Here is a 26,717-nt window from a genome sequence, read left to right on the forward strand (position 1 = left end):
GGCACTCGTTAAGATATTCAATAAAGATTTTTTTTTTATAAAAGTCAATATTTTAATTTCTAATACAATTTTAATGGATTAAATACACACATTTTTTTAAAAAACATTTACCATTTTAATTATTTAAAGAGTTCTCTTGGAGCACTGGTTAACATTTCCCTAATATATAGGACTTGTCTTATATATTCCTAAGTCGGTATTATTTTTTATTATTAGTCATGACTATCATAAAAATAAACATATATGATGATTCTATAACATGAATGTACTGCTTTGTTAAAACATATATAAAAAAAAGCCCAAAAAATATTTAATGCATATACTTAAATCAAAATAAATAAAAGCAAAAACAAGTCCCTTTTAATTTATTAGAATTAATTTATTTAATTTGTTGTCTAATTTACTTAATTTATTCTAGTGTTAAAAAATATTTTAAAAAACACAAAAATGTTTTCTTTTATTATTATTAGATTATTTATTTTATTAAAAAAATAGAAAACATGTAATTTTATTTGATTAGGTTTTTATTATTCAATAAATTTTTTATTTAATTTTGTTTTGCTACTGTTTATTTCTTTTTTTAATTACTTAATTTCTAATAGTTTTATATCCCCTATATAAATTAATTGATAGAATAGTCTACTAAGAATATGAGGTTTGTAAGTTCCTCCTAAGTTAAAAAGTCTATTAAGATAAGGTTTGTAAGCTCTTCTCAAGTTCTTTCTTAGTTAAATTTATTATTAAATTAAGACAATTAAATTCATTCATAAATTAAATAACTCAGAATCTTATGAGAGTTCAGGTTCACATGCATTCCAACTGCATCAGTCTCTCCTTAAGTAATATATTAGTCTACAAATTCATTAAGTTGACTTTGATATTACCGGTGTCGACAACATCCGTTGAAAGAGTTTTTTCAGCAATGAGGATTATCAAGTCTAATTTGCTCAACAAAATCAACAATTTGTGGTTCAATGACTTGATGATATGTTACACCGAGCGGGAGATATTCAAGTCAATTAAAGATGTTGATATTATTCAAACATTCACCGCAAAGAGGTCTTAGAGAGGGCACTTACCTCCTAATTTTATTTAGCACAATATTCACATGTTAGGTTTCATCTCTCTTATGTAGCACACTTTATGACTATTTATATATTATGTCACATGTAATTTGCAGTTAAATTTTTTGCCCAGACTATCTAAAATTCCTGGCTCCGCCACTGCTGTTATATGGAGGAGTATCATCGAGCATCTAGTAATCGACCCCAAAAGGTCCTGTTATATGTTGAATAATACAATGTTCAATTTTCGTTTCTTTCAAATAGGAGTCATAGTCGACTTCGAAGTTGATTTCACTTTTAGCGCAACAGTCATCCAAGTATTTATCAGTTTCAAACTCCCTTTCGGTATCCTCCTCGAATGGAAAGCTTCCAAAGCCATGCACAAGAATACGGAATTCTGATTCAGGACAGTAATGCTCTAAACTAGGGGAAGGGATGGGCTGAACCTCACCAGATATAGGGTTCCATAGATGCAGGTGCATATGATTCCCATCCGCGATACCAAAAATATCTTCATCATGATTCCTTCCCCCTAAACCAAAAACATCTCCATATTGAAACCTCTCATAGCGACGTTCGTCATCACCGTCAAAATCATAAAAACAGAAGGTCCCATTTTCAGCTTTACCCAAAATACGAATAGACCTGTAATCAGGGAATTCAACCGAAAGTTCTAATTGGCTTCTATCTTGAACAAACTCTAAAGTAGGATCTATGTAATTATGAATTCGAAGTAACAACGGTTCTGAATCGTCCTAATCATCATCAAATTTCTTCTTAAAGGTGTCTAGGGTGTGTTGGTAGAACATTGTTTGGAACTCATGACCCTCTATAAACCCGTACCAAGATTTGTTAACAGACGAAAATCTTTTGAAAGAACGAAAAGGAAGCTTGCATAAAATTTAAAATGTGATATCATCGGAAACGTAATTTACCTGAGCCATGGTAAACACGGTCCGAAATTGAGAGGAACAGATTCCGACGACAAAGCTTCGAGGAGACGCTTTGAAGAGACGCTTTGACCAGTGGATTGTCAAAGACAGAACAAGAAAGGTAAGGGTTTGCTTTAATTGCTTAGCGAGATAAAAAAATATAAATCTTTTATATTAAAATTAATTTATTTTTAAATTACTCAGAAGTAGGGGTGGCAATTGAATCCATTAAGCTAAAATCCATCCAATCCATCCACCAAATAAAAAATAAGTTAATGGATGGATTAAATCCATCCATTTATATACATGGATGGATCCAATCCATCCAACACATTTGGATAATTCAATGGATTATTTTTATTTTATACTTTAAATGGTTTAAATTATTTACAAGTTTCTTCAGAAAATTGAAAAATCGAGTTTTTTTTCGAAAAAACAAAAAATCATGTTTTTACGAAAAACAAAAAAATCCAGTTTTTTCGGGAAAACAAAAAAATCGCGTTTTTTCGAATTAACGAAAAATCATGTTTTTTCGGAAAGAAAAAAAAATCGCGTTTTTTCAGAAAAACGAAAAAACCTAGTTTTTTCCAAGAAACGAAAAAAATCGTGTTTTTCCGAAAAACGGAAAAAATCAGGTTTTTCTAAAAAAACAATAAAGTCGAGTTTTTTATCTTCAGAAAAACAAAAAAATCGAATTTTTTTCCTGAAAAACGAAAAAGTCGAGTTTTTTTGGGGAAAACGAAAAAAATTGAGTTTTTTCCAAAAAACGAAAAAAGCTGAGTTTTTTTCAGAAAACAAAAAATCGAGTTTTTTTCGAAAAAATGAAAAAAGTCGAGATTTTTTGGGGAAAACGAAAAAAATCGAGTTTTTTTTAGAAAAACGAAAAAAGTCGAGATTTTTTGGGGAAAACGAAAAAAATCGAGTTTTTTTCGGAAAAATGAAAAAAGCCGAGTTTTTTTTCGAAAAACGAAAAAATCGAGTTTTTTTTGAAAAAATGAAAAAAGTCGAGATTTTTTGGGAAAAACGAAAAAAATCGAGTTTTATTTGGAAAAACAAAAAAACTCGAGTTTTTTTTCGAAAAACGAAAAAAGTAGAGTATTTTTTCAAAAAACGAAAAAAATCAAGTTTTTTTTTTGGAAAAAAGTCGAGTTTTTTTCCGTAAAACGAAAAAAATTGAGTTTTTTTGGAAAAATGAAAAATGTCGAGCTTTTTTTCGAAAAACGAAAAACATTGAGTTTTTTTTGGAAAAATGAAAAAAGTCGAGTTTTTTTGGGGAAAACGAAAAAATCGATATTTTTTTGAAAAACGAAAAAAGTCGAGTTTTTTTGGGCAACACGAAAAAATCGAGTTTTTTTGGGAAAATGAAAAAATCGAGTTTTTTTTTCTCGAAAAAACGAAAAAAGTCGAGTTTTATTTTGGGAAAACGAAAAAATCGAGTTTTTTTTAGAAAAACAAAAAAATTGAGTTTTTTTCGAAAAAAACGAAAATACGAGTTTTATTTTTGAAAAAATGAAAATTCATATTTTTTCGGAAGAACGAAAAATCAATTATTATTTTTCAAAAAAACGAAAAAACTATTTTAAAATACGTAAATTATTATTTTTATGAAATTTTTTAAAAAATAAAATATTTTTAATTATCTTTTGGATGGATGGATATCCATCCATTAGAAATTTGTTAATGGATGGATTTGATGGATTTTATTCCTTAATGGATGGATTGGATTGGATTTTTATTTAGAGAGTTTAATGGATTGTAATGGATTAATGGATTGGTTTGATCCATCCATTAAAGATCAAATCCATATCCATCCAATCCATCCATTTTGCCACCCCTACTCAGAAGTGAGAAAAAACTAATAATTTGATAATCGTCTAATCACTGGACTAGACTATTCAAGACGACTAAAAGATTTCTTCGTGGTAAACGAATTTTTCAGCTGATCAATCTTTATCTAACTTCATAGTTTTATATTGTCTTCACTTGTAATTTTTGGGGGAGTCTATTGTTGTGTACAAGTGTGAGTTGTCAGTCCCACATTGTTTAAAATAGTGGAGGTTGAACACTTTATAAGTGAGATGACTCGTACACCTATCACCTTAAGGTTTTAGGTGAATATGTGGTGTCTCTTTCACTTGTGAGTTGCTCCTTACCCAATTTGGATGCTCCTCATGATGACCCCCAACAGTGTGGTATTAAAGCCGATGGTTCAATTAAGGAATCGACTCCTTGTATCGAAAGTCTTCCTGGCAACGTGGTGGTTAGGCGGCGTGTCACATTACATAAGGATTCATAACATAAACATAGAAAATCAGATTGACCACAATGCGGTCAGGGGTGGCCCTGAGCAAGGGCTCGTGGGGCGGGAGCCCAGGGCCCCATAATTTTAGGGGCACCAAAAATATTTTTTTACCCCTATATATATTAAAAGAAAATTTTCTAATATAAAAATACTTGCTAGAATTTTATTTTTGATAAATACTGACTAACAAAATTATAGCGGCACTACAAAGTAAGAATTAATTAATAAAAGAATGTAATTTTCCATAAATAAAATAAAGAGTAGAATAAAATCAATTAATATTATGATGAAAATCCCCTAAAAACAACACTATGATGAAAATCTGTCTCAACTCACACAACTGAATCTTGAGTCTGTTGAAGAGTATTTCCGAAATAACTATTTCTTATATATGGCAGATCAAACAATTGGCTCACTTGATAGAAGATTTTAGCAGTATAGCACATATGAAAATATTTTTGAATTCTTGTTTAGTATTGAAAGGCTTAGATCATTATCTGATAGGGACTTGAAAGCATGTTGTAAACATCTTGAAACTTGTTTAAAACATGGCGATTCTGTTGATCTTGATAATGAAATTTAGTTTGAAGAATTTAAATTAATTAGAAAAGTTTTAACAATTGAATCAAAATCAAGCTATATGATATTGAGTTTTTTAAATACTTTTAATTGTTTTTCTAATACACGCATACGTTATAGAATAATATAGACTATTCCTACCAGTGTTGCATCTGCTGAAAGAAGTTTTTCGAAATTAGAATTATTAAAATCTTATTTTAGATCTACTATGTCACAAGATAGATTAAATAGTCTTGCATTGATTTCAATTGAAAATAATTTTTTGAGGAACCTTGAGTATGGGCAAATTATTAATGATTTTGCAATAAAAAATATTAAGAGGACGGTATTTAAATAATTTAAAGGTTTGGTAAAAAAAATTATAGAAAAAAAATCGGATCAAGAAGAAGAAGAATAAGAAGTCTCTTTATAGTGATTTATGTTTTGATGTAATATAAACATTAATTCTAAGATCCATACTTATATTCTTTTTGCACAATGTCAAATGAAAATGTGTTTTTATCCAATTATTTCTTTTATCCTTATGTATTTATTGTTAAAAACAATTTTTGGACCCCACTCTTTTGATTCGCCCAGGGCACCCAAATTCAAAGGACCGGCCCTGAATGTGGTGGTCAGGCGGCGTGTCACATTACATAAGGATTCATAACATAAACATAGAAAATCAGATCGACCACAATGTGGTGGTCAGGCGGCGTGTCACATTACATAAGGATTCATAACATTAACATAGAAAATCAGATCGACCAATCTTGAATCCCCTCTGTGTCAAACGTTACAAATTGGCGCCGGTAAAGTGGACAACTCCAAACTACAAAAATGACTATATTTCCACAGCAGAATACATGAACAAGATGACATTTACAATAAAATGAGATCTAACTACGCAAATGACCCAAAAAAATTATCGTCGTCCAAATCCACCGGAGGCACCCCTTTTGAGTTTTCTCTATTTTTTTTTCCTATTTCCATCTTGTTCAACTTGTTGAATTCTTGGATCGTTTCATTGAATTGGTCCGGCCAAATCTCAGAAGGCATTGTGAAATGAATCGCCCACTCCGATGATGTAGGTGGTATAGGGCATCCCGGTTTCAAATACACTTGAACAAAATGTCGCGGATTTGAACCCAACCAACACATATGATACAATCATTGGGGTTTGCACTTGGAGCAGTGTGCAGAGGGAAAAAATGTCTTCGAGAGACTGTATCTCGTAAGATTAATACACACCCTCTCATACGCACTTGTTATTAGATTACATATTTCAGGGAAACGCATTCACTTATCCTCTGGTACGAATCCACTCACGCTTGGTACAAGAGCGTTATATATTTCTTTAAATTTCTCTTTACTCCCGAACACGCGTGTGTATAATATCTATTTCCCCTCAACACTTTGATCAGGGTATGTCAGACAATAATGTAATCCTCTTCCCTTTTCCTGAGCAAACCCGAAACAGCTCGAAAACCACAGTTACTGTCGCCCCCATATTGACGGTCCGTTCAATGTACTTGTGCATAAAAACCGGCAAGTGATCGATGAATGGTATTTTTTGGTGGAGTTGGTGTTGTAGTTGGTTTGCTTATACGGGGGCCTTTGAAAGCGCTTTTCTGAGATTTTGGAGTAGGTGAATCGGGAAAAACTTTGTCAACATGTTCAAAATATGATGGACTCCTCGTACTATCGCCCGGTGTCGGTTTTAATTTTTTAGGTGCCCCTTTAGTTTTTACTGGTTGAGATGGTGGTTTCAAATATGTGGTCTCCGGGAACACAATCTTCCTCGGTTGCTCCTTGAATCACTTCCCATTCAAAAATGGAAATACTTCTTGTATCACTTCCCTCAATCAAGATGGAAATACTGAGCTTTTGTCTTTCGTTTTATCGCCATCTTCAAAATTGAGTCTCTTCCAATGGCTAGAGACCTCGTCCATATGAATTGGGTAATCAACTTTCATCTTCTCAGATGACACAAGCACAAGGAAGACCATATGTTTTTACAATTGTATAGCGCATATTTGGATTGATCCCCCCTAAGCGCTAATTTGGATTGATAACGCATATTGTAAATCTTCTTGATATTTGATGTATTCTAGGGTCTTTTGTGCTTCAAGGTTGCAAGAATGTTTTTGGGCAGTATTAAGCTCAAAGTCATGTCAGAAACACATGTCTTCTCGTCCGGAAGACGGTGACACAAAATTGGATGACCGACCAACTTTTGACTTAGATCATGGTTGTGTAAACCACATATCATATTAAATCTCCAGTTTTTATTTGCCAAATGATAATCAGGCAACTTAAGCGAGCATTCACATTTTCTTGAACTGGTGTCATCGCGTTTCAATTTTTGGATACGACTGATATATTTCCCACTTCTTTCGCATGTCAAAGTCACAAATTTATTTCTTTTAGACGTACCATTATCTGACCTTCTAATCACAACATCAAATCTTAGTTTTGTTTCCTCTATGCGAATCCAATGCAACATGTTGTCACGTAATTCAAACTCTTCTCCATTTTTAAAAATGATCTTGAATATCTACCATCTTTGTTATGATAGGAGATACGAGTGGTGAAACAACTTGAGGTAATTGAGGTTTGAGAATGTTATCGGGATGCACCATACCTAATGTAGTAGGTAACATAATCACCAATTCTGGTGGAAAATAAACACAGACAGAAAACCAGAAATGTACTTCCGGTATTGTTCAACTGTAAACCGAAAATATATCTTCGGTTATCGTGTGACCAATTTTTAAATTAAAAAACAACATAATATATGGAATGGGGATTGAGTAGAATAAACTTTACCTTAAATTCCACTTCCTTGAGCTCCTTTTGATATGATGAATCACAAAAAGAAAGATTTTGAGTGAAAAATAGATTGAGTAGGGAAGGGTTTTTGAGAGATTTCATGGGAAGTTGAAGAAATGATATGATCAAAAGGTGACCATGTTGGTTGTTGTTTTGGGCTATATATAGTTGCAATATGATAAGTGCCAAAATGTTGTTATTTTGAGTATATAATTGTGGCACTTATCGATTCTATTCATTCCGTTTTTGTAATAAAATCCCCACTTTTGTGTATATATTCACATTATTTAGTTTTTATATGTTTTATATATCGTTTAATAGTTTTTCCTTTGTTTTTATAGGTATTCATGCTTATTGGAGCCTCGAGGAATAAAGTGTCGAAGGCACGGCTCCGATTGCGCGATTTTGGATCAAATAAGCAAGTTTTGTGCAGAGAGCGCCGCTGAGCGGCGTGTAAGCGCGCTTTCCAGGGGCGAACAAATTTCTCTGGCCGCTAAGCGGTGACTCTGGCCGCTAAGCGGAGGCCTGTTTACTATTCTTGATATTTTTGTAATACGTGTAGTCCGCTAAGCGAGATTTGGCCGCTAAGCGGCCGTAGCAGAAATTGTGTTTATATTTCCTCATTTGTAACATTTCTAGGGTATGGTTTTGGAGAGTTTTTGGTTCCAACTCCATCATTTTCATTCTTAGATTAGGATTAGCTTAGAAAACAACACCGGGTCATGCACTTGGAAGATCGGAGGTGGATTTCTCATCAACCGGAGCTGACAACCCGCGAGATGTTTGGTTTATCTTCTCTATTCTTTGTGTATTTCTTTTGTGTTGGGTTTGTTTGTATATTTACTTGAATCTGATGTATATTTACCGATTATAATGTTATATTTAACTTGATTTATAAATCTGTGTTGATATTGTTCTGGATTTTTGCTTTGTGCTGGAGATTTGAGTTGCTTTAGAGATAAACTGCTTGAATCTTTATCTAGGATGATATTCTGTTGGTTCTAAACTCTAGAGATAGATTTAGAGCTAGCATTCACTGTTTGTATCTGTTCTTAATCCTTTCGTGTTTGAGCGGCGCGCGAGAGATCGCCGACGCGAGAATACGGATGTTCTCGCAGCTTCGCGTTAGAGATAACCTTAGTTGTTGATGATCTCGTTTGTGCTCCAGAGATGGACACTTATGTGAGAGATACGTGATGACATAGATGAGTATCGCAGGTTGAATATAACGGGTTGGTAAGTGTATGTTTGTGAATAGTGAATATATTTACATTCCTGATAAGTTATTTCTCTTCTAAGAATGTGTTCGTTATTCTTTCCTGTCTATATCTTTGTTAACTTTTTGCTCATTCAAATCCAATGTTCGAAACCGTAGAAACTGTTGAATGGCATCTCTCCATCTCTGAGGACGATAATTCCCGGATCAATATTTCCAAATCTTTCTTTTGTTGCTTGCCCTATACTGCATTCAACAAAATGGCGCCGTTGCCGGGGATGGTTGTGATTACATAGCAATAGTTTTCGTGGTTTTTAGCTTTGTATATAACGTATATATTGTATAGTTTCACTTGTATATATATTTAATTGTACATGTTTACTTGTTTATGTCCACCATATAGTTTTACTTGTATATGTTACATATAAGTATACTTTTATTGATGAATGTTGGTGAAACATGTTGATCTCGGATGAACTCTTTAATAACAAATCTTCACTTTTCAACTTGTGAATCCAACATTCACCAACTTTCTCTTTGTGTATGTTAATAGTTATATGTGTTTCATGTTTGTATATATGTGTTTGTTTATGTACATATTTATATACTTGCGTTTTCTTTTATGTTCGTATAATTGTTGTATATATTGTACTCGTAACGTTTGTTGAGTGCTTTGGTTAGGACACTTTCTTTAGGCTTGTGCGGTGAGACGTCACCAAGGCATGACGAGAGGAAGCTACTTTCCAAACACCAAAACAATAAAGGCGTTGAGCTAACGACGTAAAACAAGCGCTTGTTGGGAGGCACCCCAACGGTTCTAAATTTTTGTCTATATTTCAGTATTTGAGGTATTTAGGTGAAGTGGAGGAAGATTGGAACAGCTGTTTTTGTTCTGATTTTTCTGGTTTTTCTGTCATCCGCTATGCGAGCCTAGCTCCGCTAAGCGATGACAGCAGAATTTTGTTTTCTTACTTTGTACCAGTGGGATTCCCATTCCACTTGGTTCACTCATTTTTCCCACTTTCACCAAGGCTATTTAGTAATAGATACTAGTTTTGTTTTTCTAATTCTTTTGTGGTTGTTTGTACTCAAATTTTGTTCGGTAATTCGAAGATTTTTGAGGTGATTTTCCAAAGCTTGAGTGTTTCAACTTGCGGATGTATGGTAGGATATTGTTTTTGAAGTCGTATCATTCAAGGTACTCATTTATCGCTTTCTATAGCATAGCATGTTTAGGAAACTTTTCATTTGTACAATTACCATACAATTCATTCTTTTGCATTACTTGCTTGTTGATTGAATCACTTTAGTTCCCAAACCATAAATGTGAGGAAGCTTTCCATTGTTCATATATGCTGGAGGCCACAATCTTTGTTTTAACTGGATTTTATTATGCTTAATCTTTTGTTTATGTTGATTTTATGAAAGCATGAAAAGAATCAAGGCATTTTGTTTCATTTTGAGCACAACTACCAAAACTAAATAGTCAATTCACCTTGTGAGTGTGTGATCATTTGTTAACCATTTTGAGCTTTTTGTCAAGGTCCATGTTATTTTTGCTAAATGCTTATCTTTGAGTGTTCAGTTCTCATTTTTGCATGGATGATTGATTCTTTGTTTTCTTGAACCCTCAACCATGATTTTTGGTATGAATTTTTACCTTGCCTTAAAAAGTAGGGAGTATTCATATGATGGTGTGGTTGAATTCAAGTTGGGGAGAAATGATTGCTACTTATATGGTTGTTGCTATGAGGTTGAAAAGAAAGAAAAAGAAAAGAAAAAAAATGTGAAAAAGAAAGAAAAGAAAAAGAAAAAAAAAGGAAAAAGAGTTTTGAAAAAGAAAAAGAAAAGAGAAGTGAATAATTGTGCTAATAAGTATTGTGATTGGTTTGAGAAACTTGTGGTTAAGGAAGAAGTTTGATCGAGATTTTGTTGTTTGAATCTTTGGTGGATTGATCACTCCCTTAGGTTTAGGCAAGTTTTTGTTTCGATTAGCCTTAGGACTTATCCCTTGTTTGTTAACCAAGCCACATTACAACCTTGAAAAGTCCTTGTGATTCTTGCTTTTGTATCTTCAATGTGATTTTTGGATGAATGCATAATTTAATCTTTTGTTTGCAAGATTGTTGGATGAGTGTTAAAAGTCCTTCACCTTTGTGTGTTCTTCATCCATTGATGAATTTTTGCTAGGTGTGATTCATGATGTGAGCATGTATTGTGTTAGAATGTTTTGTATGCTTTTTGTGCTTAGGATTAGTTTCATTTACATGTTGTCGTTGTAGGATAGTGGTAAGTATTTACTTTGTTTATACGTTTTTGTATTGAGCCATACATTTGTTTTTGGTTTTCAAAACTTGTTGATTCACAATTCTTTGGTTTATTACTTTCAATTCCTTGATTTATTTGACATTGTTTGAGGACAAACAAAGTTTTAAGTTGGGGAGAGTTTGATAAGTGCCAAAATGTTGTTATTTTGAGTATATAATTGTGGCACTTATCGATTCTATTCATTCCGTTTTTGTAATAAAATCCCCACTTTTGTGTATATATTCACATTATTTAGTTTTTATATGTTTTATATATCGTTTAATAGTTTTTCCTTTGTTTTTATAGGTATTCATGCTTATTGGAGCCTCGAGGAATAAAGTGTCGAAGGCACGACTCCGATTGCGCGATTTTGGATCAAATAAGCAAGTTTTGTGCAGAGAGCGCCGCTGAGCGGCGTGTAAGCGCGCTTTCCAGGGGCGAACAAATTTTTCTGGCCGCTAAGCGGTGACTCTGGCCGCTAAGCGGAGGCCTGTTTACTATTCTTGATATTTTTGTAATACGTGTAGTCCGCTAAGCGAGATTTGGCCGCTAAGCGGCCGTAGCAGAAATTGTGTTTATATTTCCTCATTTGTAACATTTCTAGGGTATGGTTTTGGAGAGTTTTTGGTTCCAACTCCATCATTTTCATTCTTAGATTAGGATTAGCTTAGAAAACAACACCGGGTCATGCACTTGGAAGATCGGAGGTGGATTTCTCATCAACCGGAGCTGACAACCCGCGAGATGTTTGGTTTATCTTCTCTATTCTTTGTGTATTTCTTTTGTGTTGGGTTTGTTTGTATATTTACTTGAATCTGATGTATATTTACCGATTATAATGTTATATTTAACTTGCTTTATAAATCTGTGTTGATATTATTCTGGATTTTTGCTTTGTGCTGGAGATTTGAGTTGCTTTAGAGATAAACTGCTTGAATCTTTATCTAGGATGATATTCTGTTGGTTCTGAACTCTAGAGATAGATTTAGAGCTAGCATTCACTGTTTGTATCTGTTCTTAATGCTTTCGTGTTTGAGCGGCGCGCGAGAGATCGCCGACGCGAGAATACGGATGTTCTCGCAGCTTCGCGTTAGAGATAACCTTAGTTGTTGATGATCTCGTTTGTGCTCCAGAGATGGACACTTATGTGAGAGATACGTGATGACATAGATGAGTATCGCAGGTTGAATATAACGGGTTGGTAAGTGTATGTTTGTGAATAGTGAATATATTTACATTCCTGATAAGTTATTTCTCTTCTAAGAATGTGTTCGTTATTCTTTCCTGTCTATATCTTTGTTAACTTTTTGCTCATTCAAATCCAATGTTCGAAACCGTAGAAACTGTTGAATGACATCTCTCCATCTCTGAGGACGATAATTCCCGGATCAATATTTCCAAATCTTTCTTTTGTTGCTTGCCCTATACTGCATTCAACAAAATGGCGCCGTTGCCGGGGATGGTTGTGATTGCATAGCAATAGTTTTCGTGGTTTTTAGCTTTGTATATAACGTATATATTGTATAGTTTCACTTGTATATATATTTACTTGTACATGTTTACTTGTTTATGTCCACCATATAGTTTTACTTGTATATGTTACATATAAGTATACTTTTATTGATGAATGTTGGTGAAACATGTTGATCTCGGATGAACTCTTTAATAACAAATCTTCACTTTTCAACTTGTGAATCCAACATTCACCAACTTTCTCTTTGTGTATGTTAATAGTTATATGTGTTTCATGTTTGTATATATGTGTTTGTTTATGTACATATTTATATACTTGCGTTTTCTTTTATGTTCGTATAATTGTTGTATATATTGTACTCGTAACGTTTGTTGAGTGCTTTGGTTAGGACACTTTCTTTAGGCTTGTGCGGTGAGACGTCACCAAGGCATGACGAGAGGAAGCTACTTTCCAAACACCAAAACAATAAAGGCGTTGAGCTAACGACGTAAAACAAGCGCTTGTTGGGAGGCACCCCAACGGTTGTAAATTTTTGTCTATATTTCAGTATTTGAGGTATTTAGGTGAAGTGGAGGAAGATTGGAACAGCTGTTTTTGTTCTGATTTTTCTGGTTTTTCTGTCATCCGCTATGCGAGCCTAGCTCCGCTAAGCGATGACAGCAGAATTTTGTTTTCTTACTTTGTACCAGTGGGATTCCCATTCCACTTGGTTCACTCATTTTTCCCACTTTCACCAAGGCTATTTAGTAATAGATACTAGTTTTGTTTTTCTAATTCTTTTGTGGTTGTTTGTACTCAAATTTTGTTCGGTAATTCGAAGATTTTTGAGGTGATTTTCCAAAGCTTGAGTGTTTCAACTTGCGGATGTATGGTAGGATATTGTTTTTGAAGTCGTATCATTCAAGGTACTCATTTATCGCTTTCTATAGCATAGCATGTTTAGGAAACTTTTCATTTGTACAATTACCATACAATTCATTCTTTTGCATTACTTGCTTGTTGATTGAATCACTTTAGTTCCCAAACCATAAATGTGAGGAAGCTTTCCATTGTTCATATATGCTGGAGGCCACAATCTTTGTTTTAACTGGATTTTATTATGCTTAATCTTTTGTTTATGTTGATTTTATGAAAGCATGAAAAGAATCAAGGCATTTTGTTTCATTTTGAGCACAACTACCAAAACTAAATAGTCAATTCACCTTGTGAGTGTGTGATCATTTGTTAACCATTTTGAGCTTTTTGTCAAGGTCCATGTTATTTTTGCTAAATGCTTATCTTTGAGTGTTCAGTTCTCATTTTTGCATGGATGATTGATTCTTTGTTTTCTTGAACCCTCAACCATGATTTTTGGTATGAATTTTTACCTTGCCTTAAAAAGTAGGGAGTATTCATATGATGGTGTGGTTGAATTCAAGTTGGGGAGAAATGATTGCTACTTATATGGTTGTTGCTATGAGGTTGAAAAGAAAGAAAAAGAAAAGAAAAAAAATGTGAAAAAGAAAGAAAAGAAAAAGAAAAAAAAAGGAAAAAGAGTTTTGAAAAAGAAAAAGAAAAGAGAAGTGAATAATTGTGCTAATAAGTATTGTGATTGGTTTGAGAAACTTGTGGTTAAGGAAGAAGTTTGATCGAGATTTTGTTGTTTGAATCTTTGGTGGATTGATCACTCCCTTAGGTTTAGGCAAGTTTTTGTTTCGATTAGCCTTAGGACTTATCCCTTGTTTGTTAACCAAGCCACATTACAACCTTGAAAAGTCCTTGTGATTCTTGCTTTTGTATCTTCAATGTGATTTTTGGATGAATGCATAATTTAATCTTTTGTTTGCAAGATTGTTGGATGAGTGTTAAAAGTCCTTCACCTTTGTGTGTTCTTCATCCATTGATGAATTTTTGCTAGGTGTGATTCATGATGTGAGCATGTATTGTGTTAGAATGTTTTGTATGCTTTTTGTGCTTAGGATTAGTTTCATTTACATGTTGTCGTTGTAGGATAGTGGTAAGTATTTACTTTGTTTATACGTTTTTGTATTGAGCCATACATTTGTTTTTGGTTTTCAAAACTTGTTGATTCACAATTCTTTGGTTTATTACTTTCAATTCCTTGATTTATTTGACATTGTTTGAGGACAAACAAAGTTTTAAGTTGGGGAGAGTTTGATAAGTGCCAAAATGTTGTTATTTTGAGTATATAATTGTGGCACTTATCGATTCTATTCATTCCGTTTTTGTAATAAAATCCCCACTTTTGTGTATATATTCACATTATTTAGTTTTTATATGTTTTATATATCGTTTAATAGTTTTTCCTTTGTTTTTATAGGTATTCATGCTTATTGGAGCCTCGAGGAATAAAGTGTCGAAGGCACGACTCCGATTGCGCGATTTTGGATCAAATAAGCAAGTTTTGTGCAGAGAGCGCCGCTGAGCGGCGTGTAAGCGCGCTTTCCAGGGGCGAACAAATTTTTCTGGCCGCTAAGCGGTGACTCTGGCCGCTAAGCGGAGGCCTGTTTACTATTCTTGATATTTTTGTAATACGTGTAGTCCGCTAAGCGAGATTTGGCCGCTAAGCGGCCGTAGCAGAAATTGTGTTTATATTTCCTCATTTGTAACATTTCTAGGGTATGGTTTTGGAGAGTTTTTGGTTCCAACTCCATCATTTTCATTCTTAGATTAGGATTAGCTTAGAAAACAACACCGGGTCATGCACTTGGAAGATCGGAGGTGGATTTCTCATCAACCGGAGCTGACAACCCGCGAGATGTTTGGTTTATCTTCTCTATTCTTTGTGTATTTCTTTTGTGTTGGGTTTGTTTGTATATTTACTTGAATCTGATGTATATTTACCGATTATAATGTTATATTTAACTTGCTTTATAAATCTGTGTTGATATTGTTCTGGATTTTTGCTTTGTGCTGGAGATTTGAGTTGCTTTAGAGATAAACTGCTTGAATCTTTATCTAGGATGATATTCTGTTGGTTCTGAACTCTAGAGATAGATTTAGAGCTAGCATTCACTGTTTGTATCTGTTCTTAATGCTTTCGTGTTTGAGCGGCGCGCGAGAGATCGCCGACGCGAGAATACGGATGTTCTCGCAGCTTCGCGTTAGAGATAACCTTAGTTGTTGATGATCTCGTTTGTGCTCCAGAGATGGACACTTATGTGAGAGATACGTGATGACATAGATGAGTATCGCAGGTTGAATATAACGGGTTGGTAAGTGTATGTTTGTGAATAGTGAATATATTTACATTCCTGATAAGTTATTTCTCTTCTAAGAATGTGTTCGTTATTCTTTCCTGTCTATATCTTTGTTAACTTTTTGCTCATTCAAATCCAATGTTCGAAACCGTAGAAACTGTTGAATGACATCTCTCCATCTCTGAGGACGATAATTCCCGGATCAATATTTCCAAATCTTTCTTTTGTTGCTTGCCCTATACTGCATTCAACAAAATGGCGCCGTTGCCGGGGATGGTTGTGATTGCATAGCAATAGTTTTCGTGGTTTTTAGCTTTGTATATAACGTATATATTGTATAGTTTCACTTGTATATATATTTACTTGTACATGTTTACTTGTTTATGTCCACCATATAGTTTTACTTGTATATGTTACATATAAGTATACTTTTATTGATGAATGTTGGTGAAACATGTTGATCTCGGATGAACTCTTTAATAACAAATCTTCACTTTTCAACTTGTGAATCCAACATTCACCAACTTTCTCTTTGTGTATGTTAATAGTTATATGTGTTTCATGTTTGTATATATGTGTTTGTTTATGTACATATTTATATACTTGCGTTTTCTTTTATGTTCGTATAATTGTTGTATATATTGTACTCGTAACGTTTGTTGAGTGCTTTGGTTAGGACACTTTCTTTAGGCTTGTGCGGTGAGACGTCACCAAGGCATGACGAGAGGAAGCTACTTTCCAAACACCAAAACAATAAAGGCGTTGAGCTAACGACGTAAAACAAGCGCTTGTTGGGAGGCACCCCAACGGTTGTAAATTTTTGTCTATATTTCAGTATTTGAGGTATTTAGGTGAAGTGGAGGAAGATTGGAACAGCTGTTTTTGTTCTGATTTTTCTGGTTTTTCTGTCATCCGCTATGCGAGCCTAGCTCCGCTAAGCGATGACAGCAGAATTTTGTTTTCTTACTTTGTACCAGTGGGATTCCCATTCCACTTGGTTCACTCATTTTTCCCACTTTCACCAAGGCTATTTAGTAATAGATACTAGTTTTGTTTTTCTAATTCTTTTGTGGTTGTTTGTACTCAAATTTTGTTCGGTAATTCGAAGATTTTTGAGGTGATTTTCCAAAGCTTGAGTGTTTCAACTTGCGGATGTATGGTAGGATATTGTTTTTGAAGTCGTATCATTCAAGGTACTCATTTATCGCTTTCTATAGCATAGCATGTTTAGGAAACTTTTCATTTGTACAATTACCATACAATTCATTCTTTTGCATTACTTGCTTGTTGATTGAATCACTTTAGTTCCCAAACCATAAATGTGAGGAAGCTTTCCATTGTTCATATATGCTGGAGGCCACAATCTTTGTTTTAACTGGATTTTATTATGCTTAATCTTTTGTTTATGTTGATTTTATGAAAGCATGAAAAGAATCAAGGCATTTTGTTTCATTTTGAGCACAACTACCAAAACTAAATAGTCAATTCACCTTGTGAGTGTGTGATCATTTGTTAACCATTTTGAGCTTTTTGTCAAGGTCCATGTTGTTTTTGCTAAATGCTTATCTTTGAGTGTTCAGTTCTCATTTTTGCATGGATGATTGATTCTTTGTTTTCTTGAACCCTCAACCATGATTTTTGGTATGAATTTTTACCTTGCCTTAAAAAGTAGGGAGTATTCATATGATGGTGTGGTTGAATTCAAGTTGGGGAGAAATGATTGCTACTTATATGGTTGTTGCTATGAGGTTGAAAAGAAAGAAAAAGAAAAGAAAAAAAATGTGAAAAAGAAAGAAAAGAAAAAGAAAAAAAAAGGAAAAAGAGTTTTGAAAAAGAAAAAGAAAAGAGAAGTGAATAATTGTGCTAATAAGTATTGTGATTGGTTTGAGAAACTTGTGGTTAAGGAAGAAGTTTGATCGAGATTTTGTTGTTTGAATCTTTGGTGGATTGATCACTCCCTTAGGTTTAGGCAAGTTTTTGTTTCGATTAGCCTTAGGACTTATCCCTTGTTTGTTAACCAAGCCACATTACAACCTTGAAAAGTCCTTGTGATTCTTGCTTTTGTATCTTCAATGTGATTTTTGGATGAATGCATAATTTAATCTTTTGTTTGCAAGATTGTTGGATGAGTGTTAAAAGTCCTTCACCTTTGTGTGTTCTTCATCCATTGATGAATTTTTGCTAGGTGTGATTCATGATGTGAGCATGTATTGTGTTAGAATGTTTTGTATGCTTTTTGTGCTTAGGATTAGTTTCATTTACATGTTGTCGTTGTAGGATAGTGGTAAGTATTTACTTTGTTTATACGTTTTTGTATTGAGCCATACATTTGTTTTTGGTTTTCAAAACTTGTTGATTCACAATTCTTTGGTTTATTACTTTCAATTCCTTGATTTATTTGACATTGTTTGAGGACAAACAAAGTTTTAAGTTGGGGAGAGTTTGATAAGTGCCAAAATGTTGTTATTTTGAGTATATAATTGTGGCACTTATCGATTCTATTCATTCCGTTTTTGTAATAAAATCCCCACTTTTGTGTATATATTCACATTATTTAGTTTTTATATGTTTTATATATCGTTTAATAGTTTTTCCTTTGTTTTTATAGGTATTCATGCTTATTGGAGCCTCGAGGAATAAAGTGTCGAAGGCACGACTCCGATTGCGCGATTTTGGATCAAATAAGCAAGTTTTGTGCAGAGAGCGCCGCTGAGCGGCGTGTAAGCGCGCTTTCCAGGGGCGAACAAATTTTTCTGGCCGCTAAGCGGTGACTCTGGCCGCTAAGCGGAGGCCTGTTTACTATTCTTGATATTTTTGTAATATGTGTAGTCCGCTAAGCGAGATTTGGCCGCTAAGCGGCCGTAGCAGAAATTGTGTTTATATTTCCTCATTTGTAACATTTCTAGGGTATGGTTTTGGAGAGTTTTTGGTTCCAACTCCATCATTTTCATTCTTAGATTAGGATTAGCTTAGAAAACAACACCGGGTCATGCACTTGGAAGATCGGAGGTGGATTTCTCATCAACCGGAGCTGACAACCCGCGAGATGTTTGGTTTATCTTCTCTATTCTTTGTGTATTTCTTTTGTGTTGGGTTTGTTTGTATATTTACTTGAATCTGATGTATATTTACCGATTATAATGTTATATTTAACTTGCTTTATAAATCTGTGTTGATATTGTTCTGGATTTTTGCTTTGTGCTGGAGATTTGAGTTGCTTTAGAGATAAACTGCTTGAATCTTTATCTAGGATGATATTCTGTTGGTTCTGAACTCTAGAGATAGATTTAGAGCTAGCATTCACTGTTTGTATCTGTTCTTAATGCTTTCGTGTTTGAGCGGCGCGCGAGAGATCGCCGACGCGAGAATACGGATGTTCTCGCAGCTTCGCGTTAGAGATAACCTTAGTTGTTGATGATCTCGTTTGTGCTCCAGAGATGGACACTTATGTGAGAGATACGTGATGACATAGATGAGTATCGCAGGTTGAATATAACGGGTTGGTAAGTGTATGTTTGTGAATAGTGAATATATTTACATTCCTGATAAGTTATTTCTCTTCTAAGAATGTATTCGTTATTCTTTCCTGTCTATATCTTTGTTAACTTTTTGCTCATTCAAATCCAATGTTCGAAACCGTAGAAACTGTTGAATGGCATCTCTCCATCTCTGAGGACAATAATTCCCGGATCAATATTTCCAAATCTTTCTTTTGTTGCTTGCCCTATACTGCATTCAACACAATAATACTAGAAGTATGGGGTGGAATAATAATTTTCTTAGGGTTTTGGGTGAACATGTGGCGTCTCTTTCACTTGTGTGTTGCTCTTGACCCAATATGGATGCTCCTCATGATGACCCAACATCCATTCCTTTACGATTATTTTCTAGATCTAGTTGTCTATTGACTTAAGAAAAGCAACTATATAGGCCTTTCAATAGTAATAGTTTATACCAACAAGAGTTAGTGGACGAATAACCTACCCTCTTTGTTTGGTATTGTGCATATTGAACTGAATTAAATAAACTCCTGGAGCTCACCCAACACGAACAAGGTGTCTTCTCTAATGTCAATTAAAATTTTATTCAATCAGTGACTACATGCCACATCCAATGTTGAGACAATTGTGACACAATATGATTTAAAAGGAACGACGAACAAATAAACAAAATAAATAACATATTATTGTTAATTTGGAGCAACGTCGCCTACGTCCGGAGGACATCTACCAATAAAAGGAAATTCACTAATATAGTAGTCAATAGTATAAAAAGCTCTCATTTGAACTCTCATTTTCCTAATACTATCAGTGAATTTCGACTTAGGCTTCCCGTTAATCTTAATCCCTCTAACTTTCACTCTAAGACTCTCCCAATTATTTGCAAGACAACAATTATAATTATAAGTGGAGTAATTTAAATCATCATTATAGAACAAATACTCTATCTTTCTCATATATGAAATACTATTTTATATGGAGTATTACATAAGAAACAAAATATAGAGTCAACCCAACAAAACTCTCCAACTAAGTAGATATTCTATCTAAAAATATGTCTTCAAATAAGGAGAACAATCTCTTTATATTTAAATTACCTTTCAGCCAAAAGTCCATTAAAAGACAATCAAAATCCAATCTAATTAAATATTCTGCAGACTAAATATTATATTTAAGACACGTTCAATTAAATCTCTTCATGCAATCTTTGTTTAATTAAATCTTTTTCAATCAAAATCTTTCCAAAACAACTTAAAAAAATGTTGGAATAAACAAATATGAGTTAATTTTTTGCTTCAAAGCACATCTAGTTAAATCTTTCTTTCAAAATAAATTCAATTAAATCTTTTAATGAATACAAATCCTATTAAATCTTTTTAATATTATTATGATAATTAAACCTCTTCCAACTAAAATATTTTTTAAACAAAACTGTAGAAACTTGAATAAATCAACCACTACTGAATCACAGAATATGGAATTAACCATAAAATCAAATTAGCCAAAAATCAAACTTTCCAAAAATAGTGCAACAGATAAGCACAGAGATATGATGTGATCATCAATTTACTCAAGAAATGAAGAAGAGCTGGACTCCTGTTGAGTCCAGCTCTTCTCTATTTCTTGAGGAAATGGGAATCGACATTTATTTCTCTAATTGAATGACACGTGGTATAAAATAATATCAATGGCTAAGATTATTTATACTATTTCCTCCATAATTTTAATTTCCAGTAAACTCCATCAACGACATCTGCACCATGATCCAAGCCGCTTCTCAACCATTATCATAGTCGATTGTGGTTCGATTCACTGTTCTTGGGCATGGTATCTATATCAAACTTCAAACTGTTAGTCTTTACGTTGTTGGAGCGAAGCTGATCGTATTTGAAACTTTCTGTTACTGTTGTTGGAGGCTGAATTTTTTATTTTCAGTTTAATACTTCGTCTCGGCCGATTTAGTGGTGTGAATTACAGCTTTGAAACTGTCGGTTCTCTAGGACCTATCATAGCTACGCATTTTTGTTTCGGCTCGTCCTACCGAATTTTCAGTCTCTTGTATCCGGCAGTGTTTTTATCTGATTTTATTGAGCTTTGGGTGCATCTTGTTGAGTGTTTCTCATCTGGTTTTGGTGGCTTTAATCTCTTCGATGGGGTTGCGGTATTAATCAATAGTGTTGATCTGTATATCTATTAATTTGATGTGTTTGAATGGTAGTTGATGGTTTAGATTGACTTGGTTTTGTTTGCTTCTCTGTTGCAAATAAACACACAATAGAAGCAATAGAAGCAAAAGAGGAACACACTGCTAGAAGGAAAAGAGAAACACAGTAGAAGCAAAAAAAAAGTGTATTGATAGGTGTTGATTTTGTTTTGCATTAGAAATGGTTAAAGAATGAAGAATTGTAAAGAATCTCCTAGCTCTATTGAAAATTCTTGTACTGAATGTATAATGTAATTATCTTTTGTACTCTTCTATTGAATTTTTTTTGTCCCGAATGTATTGAAAAATTCTTGTACTGAATGTATAATGTAATTATCTTTTGTACTCTTATATTGAAAAACTTAATAAAATGATATAAATTGTTTGACTAATTCCTGCTACAAAGTTAACTATACTTATAAACTACCACAAAGCTCCAACAACTTAGTCAAAAGGACAATATTGTTATAACATATACCAAATTAATTAAAGCATATAACATGAAATTAACTACTTTCTGCTACTTACTGATAAACTATCACAAAGCTAAACCCTGTTACTTTCTGCTACATGAAATTAACCATGTTATAAAAATTTGTAAATTGAAACCAACTAAAGCATAATACATATACTTAATAAAACTAAGTAAAGCATAACTTATGTACCAAGTTAAACTAGTTTCTGCTACAAAGTTAATTACACTGTAACAAAACTTTTTATACAAAATCTACAGAAAATGCAGTTCCAGATTTTCTGCAAAAAAGAGAGGCTCTCACCCTAAGGTCTTCTTTTTCATGAGTCTTTTTCTTCAAAAAATTTCATCTTCAAAAAAAATAATTCAAAATAGTTATATATAAATAGTTAAAATAAGTTGTGCATCTCTAACATGCCAAATTGACTTCCACCTTCACTTTGGCTTCCATCTAAAATCACATGATCTGAAGATAGAGAAATTGAATTGTAGTCTTGTGGTTGCTGCCAATGAATAGGAAGGTTCAGTATACTTTTATAAAAGATAGTTAAAAGTTATATTGTACGTATGCATGAAATATTTAATTACCATCAACAATTGAGTAAAAGTTTGATTTGAATGAAGGGCATGTTCACTGTCAGTTGTTGCCGCTGCTGTTGGTTTTTCCTGCATAATTGAACTAACTTGTATCATAAACATCAAGTATAAGTAACAAGTATTATAATGAAGATATTGAAATAAATTTATACATAAATTACCAAATTTTCTTGAGGTTTTTTCTTTTTCCTTGATACACTTGCCTTTCTCTTTTTAGACAATTTTTCATTCCAAGATTTGAGTCGTTTTTTACTCTTATATGGACATTCTTTCTTTTTTATTCCTTTTTCTTCCACAAAACCAACAGGGTTCACATTGTTGTCAAATTCAGCATTTGCAATTGATATGTTTATGTGATACATTCCAATTGATTCTCCTTCCATATACTTTTTAGCCAACATATCATTAATTATCTTATTGGACTCTTCATAAACTTTGGATAAAAAGTGTAAGTTTCATGAGATTCAGATGCTCTGTTTGTTAGTTTAACCATTCGAGTACATAGTTCATTGTATCGTTTCACGAAGTGAGCTTTTATGTCCAAATCAATATGGTGTCCTTTCCAATCTTGATTACTTCCCGACCTTGCTTCTCTTGTCCATCTCTTGAGTATATAGTGCGAAGGAATAAGCTTAATGTTCATTGCATCCAAAACCTTCAAAGCATGACTACATGAAATACCATGTTTTTCAAACTTACGACAATCACAAGCAACCTTTTGATCCTCTAAATTCCCTATTACTTTCCGCTCCTTATTGTCATCATAATTTATAACAATATACAACCCGTCTTCCAAATTCTTTATACAAGTGTCTAGATAATCTTCATATTCCTCTTGAAATTCCTCAAATATTTTTGGAGTGTAAATGGTTCCCGCTTGAACAAGCATTTGAGCCTTCTTCAATTTCAACCTAGGCAATTTATGTCTTGACTCATAATCGGCTTCGGACTCATTGTTTCGTTTTCCATTTACAACTCTTTCAAAATGTGTGAAAAATTGAACCAAATTTAAATCTGACTTCAAATGATATTTCAAATCAGCATTGAAGCTCTCACTTAATTGAGTAGATCTCATACCTGCGGTGAAAGTTTTCTGGACATACGCCCATGCCCATTTATTCTTCACTCGAAAAATTGAATGTAACCAAGAATCATCAGAAACATTATGCTCAAGAAGTAAAGCATTCCATGCATTATGAAATTCCTCTTCTTCTTCATGTAGATCAATGCATGCTTCAAAATCTAAGGAAAAATGTGAACTTTTTTGGTATAGATGGTTTACATGCCTTAGGGAGTTTTCTCTTATATGCCAAGTGCATATTCCATGAAATGTTTGAGGCATAACTAGAGAAATAGCCTTAGCCATTGTCGCATCTTGATCTGTTAAAATAGTTTTAGGCATTTTTCCACCCATAGCTTTGAGAAAAGTTTCAAATAACCATTGAAAAGAAGGAATTGTTACATCATAGAGCAATGTTGCCCCAAAAACAATCGTTTGTCTAAAATTATTAAGTCCAACAAACACTCCCAATGGTCGATAATCCTTATTTATCTTGTAAGTTGTATCAAAAGTGATGATATCACCAAAATATCCATAATCATTTATCATTTGTGCATCAGCCCAAAATATATTTGTTATTTGCTCTTCAACATCCATTTGAAATTCATAAAAGAATGAAGGATTTTCACTTTGTCCCTTGAAATACATCAACAATGCACCCACTTCACCATATCTTAATGAATGATTTCTTTTAGTTCGAAGGTAATTCTTATGGTCTTGTCTTGTATAACCAACAACGTCTATTCCTCCAACTTGCTTTGACACATACTCGTGAAAATCTTTTGGTTTTAGTCTCGATGCATCAGCCAACATAATTTGTGATGCTTGTACCTCAGAAATGCATCGATGAGAGCGAATCATATGAACATATCCCGATGGTTGAAGAGGGTGATTATGATCATATACAAAGTCAACAACCTTGTATTTTCCAACTTTTCTATCAAGTGAAATAACCATACGTGCTTTACATCCGGTTCTAGTTTCTGCTCTAGATTGTTTTGTCATGTGGTCTCGTTTGTCAATGCCCCGTTTTCCCTCTTTAAAGCACGAGAATCTTCTTGAAGTCAGAATTCCATCTATTTTGCTTTTATTACCATATTCTCGACGAATACCAAATCCAATTCTCCTACTATAATCATTATAAAATTCATAGGCAACCGCCTCCGATTCAAACTCCATTTCCAAGTGTGGAGCATAATCAACTAAATTCTCTTCACTATTTGGCAAAATACTTTCATGGATATTGTTGACCCATTGAACCACACTGTTAAGAGTTGAATTTGATAACTCATTTGGGGATTCTAATGAAAAAAAATAGATTCCATATGTTAAATATATAAATTCAAATATACTTTTGTATATAAATTAACAGGAACATTTTCAGAAAAATAATTTTATAAAATGAACAGTTATCTTGAGCTCAAATAAAAATCCCTAATGTTCTTACCCATGAAATGAGAATGAGGCACCATGTTCACTGTCATTTACTGCTCTTCCATTTGCATCAAACTCAAACGTCTACACAACACGAGACCGCGACGACGATATAACCCAAAAGTAAGATAAATGCTACCAGTGAGGAGTGAATGAAATTATAAAGAAGAGTGATAGATGATTATGAAGATTATTCTATGATGTGGTTTCTGGTTGGTGTGATTTTGATGAATATGCTTGAAGAAGATGCCATTGTTGTGGGTTTGGTTGGTGTTCCTCAACGTTTCCGGAAATATTTCCCACCAAAACTTTTTCAGCATTATGTAAAATGCTTTCTTCTCAATTTATTAAACATAAAATATTAATAAAAATCTTAACCATTGATATTAATTTATGCCACTTGTCATTCAATTAGAGAAAGAAATGTTGATCTCAATTTCTTTAGAAAATGGAGATGATTTGGACTCGACAGAGACACATTAGAGCAATGTGGAGCTTTGAGTAATCAAACTTAAATGTTCTTTCATCTTCAATTTATCTTGTAAAGATTAATCACAAGAAACTAAGTTTTTTTTTAATTATGTTTGGGACAATCAAGCAAAGAAAAACTGTTAGAGTCGAATTTTTTGTCATCAGACGTAATCCATTTACAATTTGCATTGTGGGAAGGTCTACCTTGGCAGAGCTTTATGTCGTGTCATCAATAATTCATCTCAATGTAAAGTTTCACATTGATACAAACTTAGAATTGTCTCACATTTATTTCCTGGTTTTGTTAGCAAAAAAATCAGACATTTAAAGAATTAGAGATCGTTGAACCTATCCATAATGAGTTACTTGAACTAGACACTTGTTTAGAGAGGTAACCCTCAAGCATGAAGAGGAAGGGTGAAGAGGATAACGATAAAACATTGTATTTTGGAAGCAAGGAATAAGGCCGAACGGCCAGAACCCTACAGAGAATTCGTCGAGAACGCTATGGAGAGCGGCCCTACCAAGGTCATCATGTGCCTTAGGCTATGAAGCCCTGACTCGGACACGGACACGGGACACGACACGGATACGGACACGAGGACTCCGCTAATATAGAAAACATAGGACACGGACACGGCTATATATATTTTATATATTAATATAATAATGCAATGTATGAGCATAATTTATAAATAGTTTAAAACGAAAAGCAAAATTTATATCATAGTCACTCCATATTGATAAACCAGTCTCAAAACCGTGGAATAAGAACAAAATAAAAAATTCTAATTCTATAGTGGAGAAGTAAAATAAGAAAGGTAAAAAACCCTATTACTTTTATAAATTAGAGTCTGATAATTATTGAGTTGGACTTTTTTTTATAAAAAAATCTAATTTTTTTTGAGTTAGGTGTGTCCTTTATTTGAAACAAGGTGTCGTATCCATGTCCGCTGCAATTAAATCATTATTTTTAGTTGGACACTGCAAAAATGTGTCAGATACGTGTCGTACGCGTGTCGTACGAGTATCCGTGTCCGATACGTGTCCGACGCAGCGACACGCCTTCTGAATGGCGTGTCGGCGCTTCATAGG

The 26,717-nt window shown here is 33.6% G+C and overlaps 1 pseudogene; it reads right to left on the reverse strand.

The window, feature by feature from the left end:
• Positions 1–1,255: 1,255 nt before the first annotated feature.
• Positions 1,256–25,201, reverse strand: LOC131605260 (protein FAR1-RELATED SEQUENCE 5-like; annotated as a pseudogene).
• Between the last annotated feature and the right edge of the window lie 1,516 nt (positions 25,202–26,717).

This window comes from Vicia villosa, linkage group LG5 (genome assembly GCF_029867415.1).
Source record: "Vicia villosa cultivar HV-30 ecotype Madison, WI linkage group LG5, Vvil1.0, whole genome shotgun sequence".
NCBI classification, from domain to species: domain Eukaryota; kingdom Viridiplantae; phylum Streptophyta; class Magnoliopsida; order Fabales; family Fabaceae; genus Vicia; species Vicia villosa.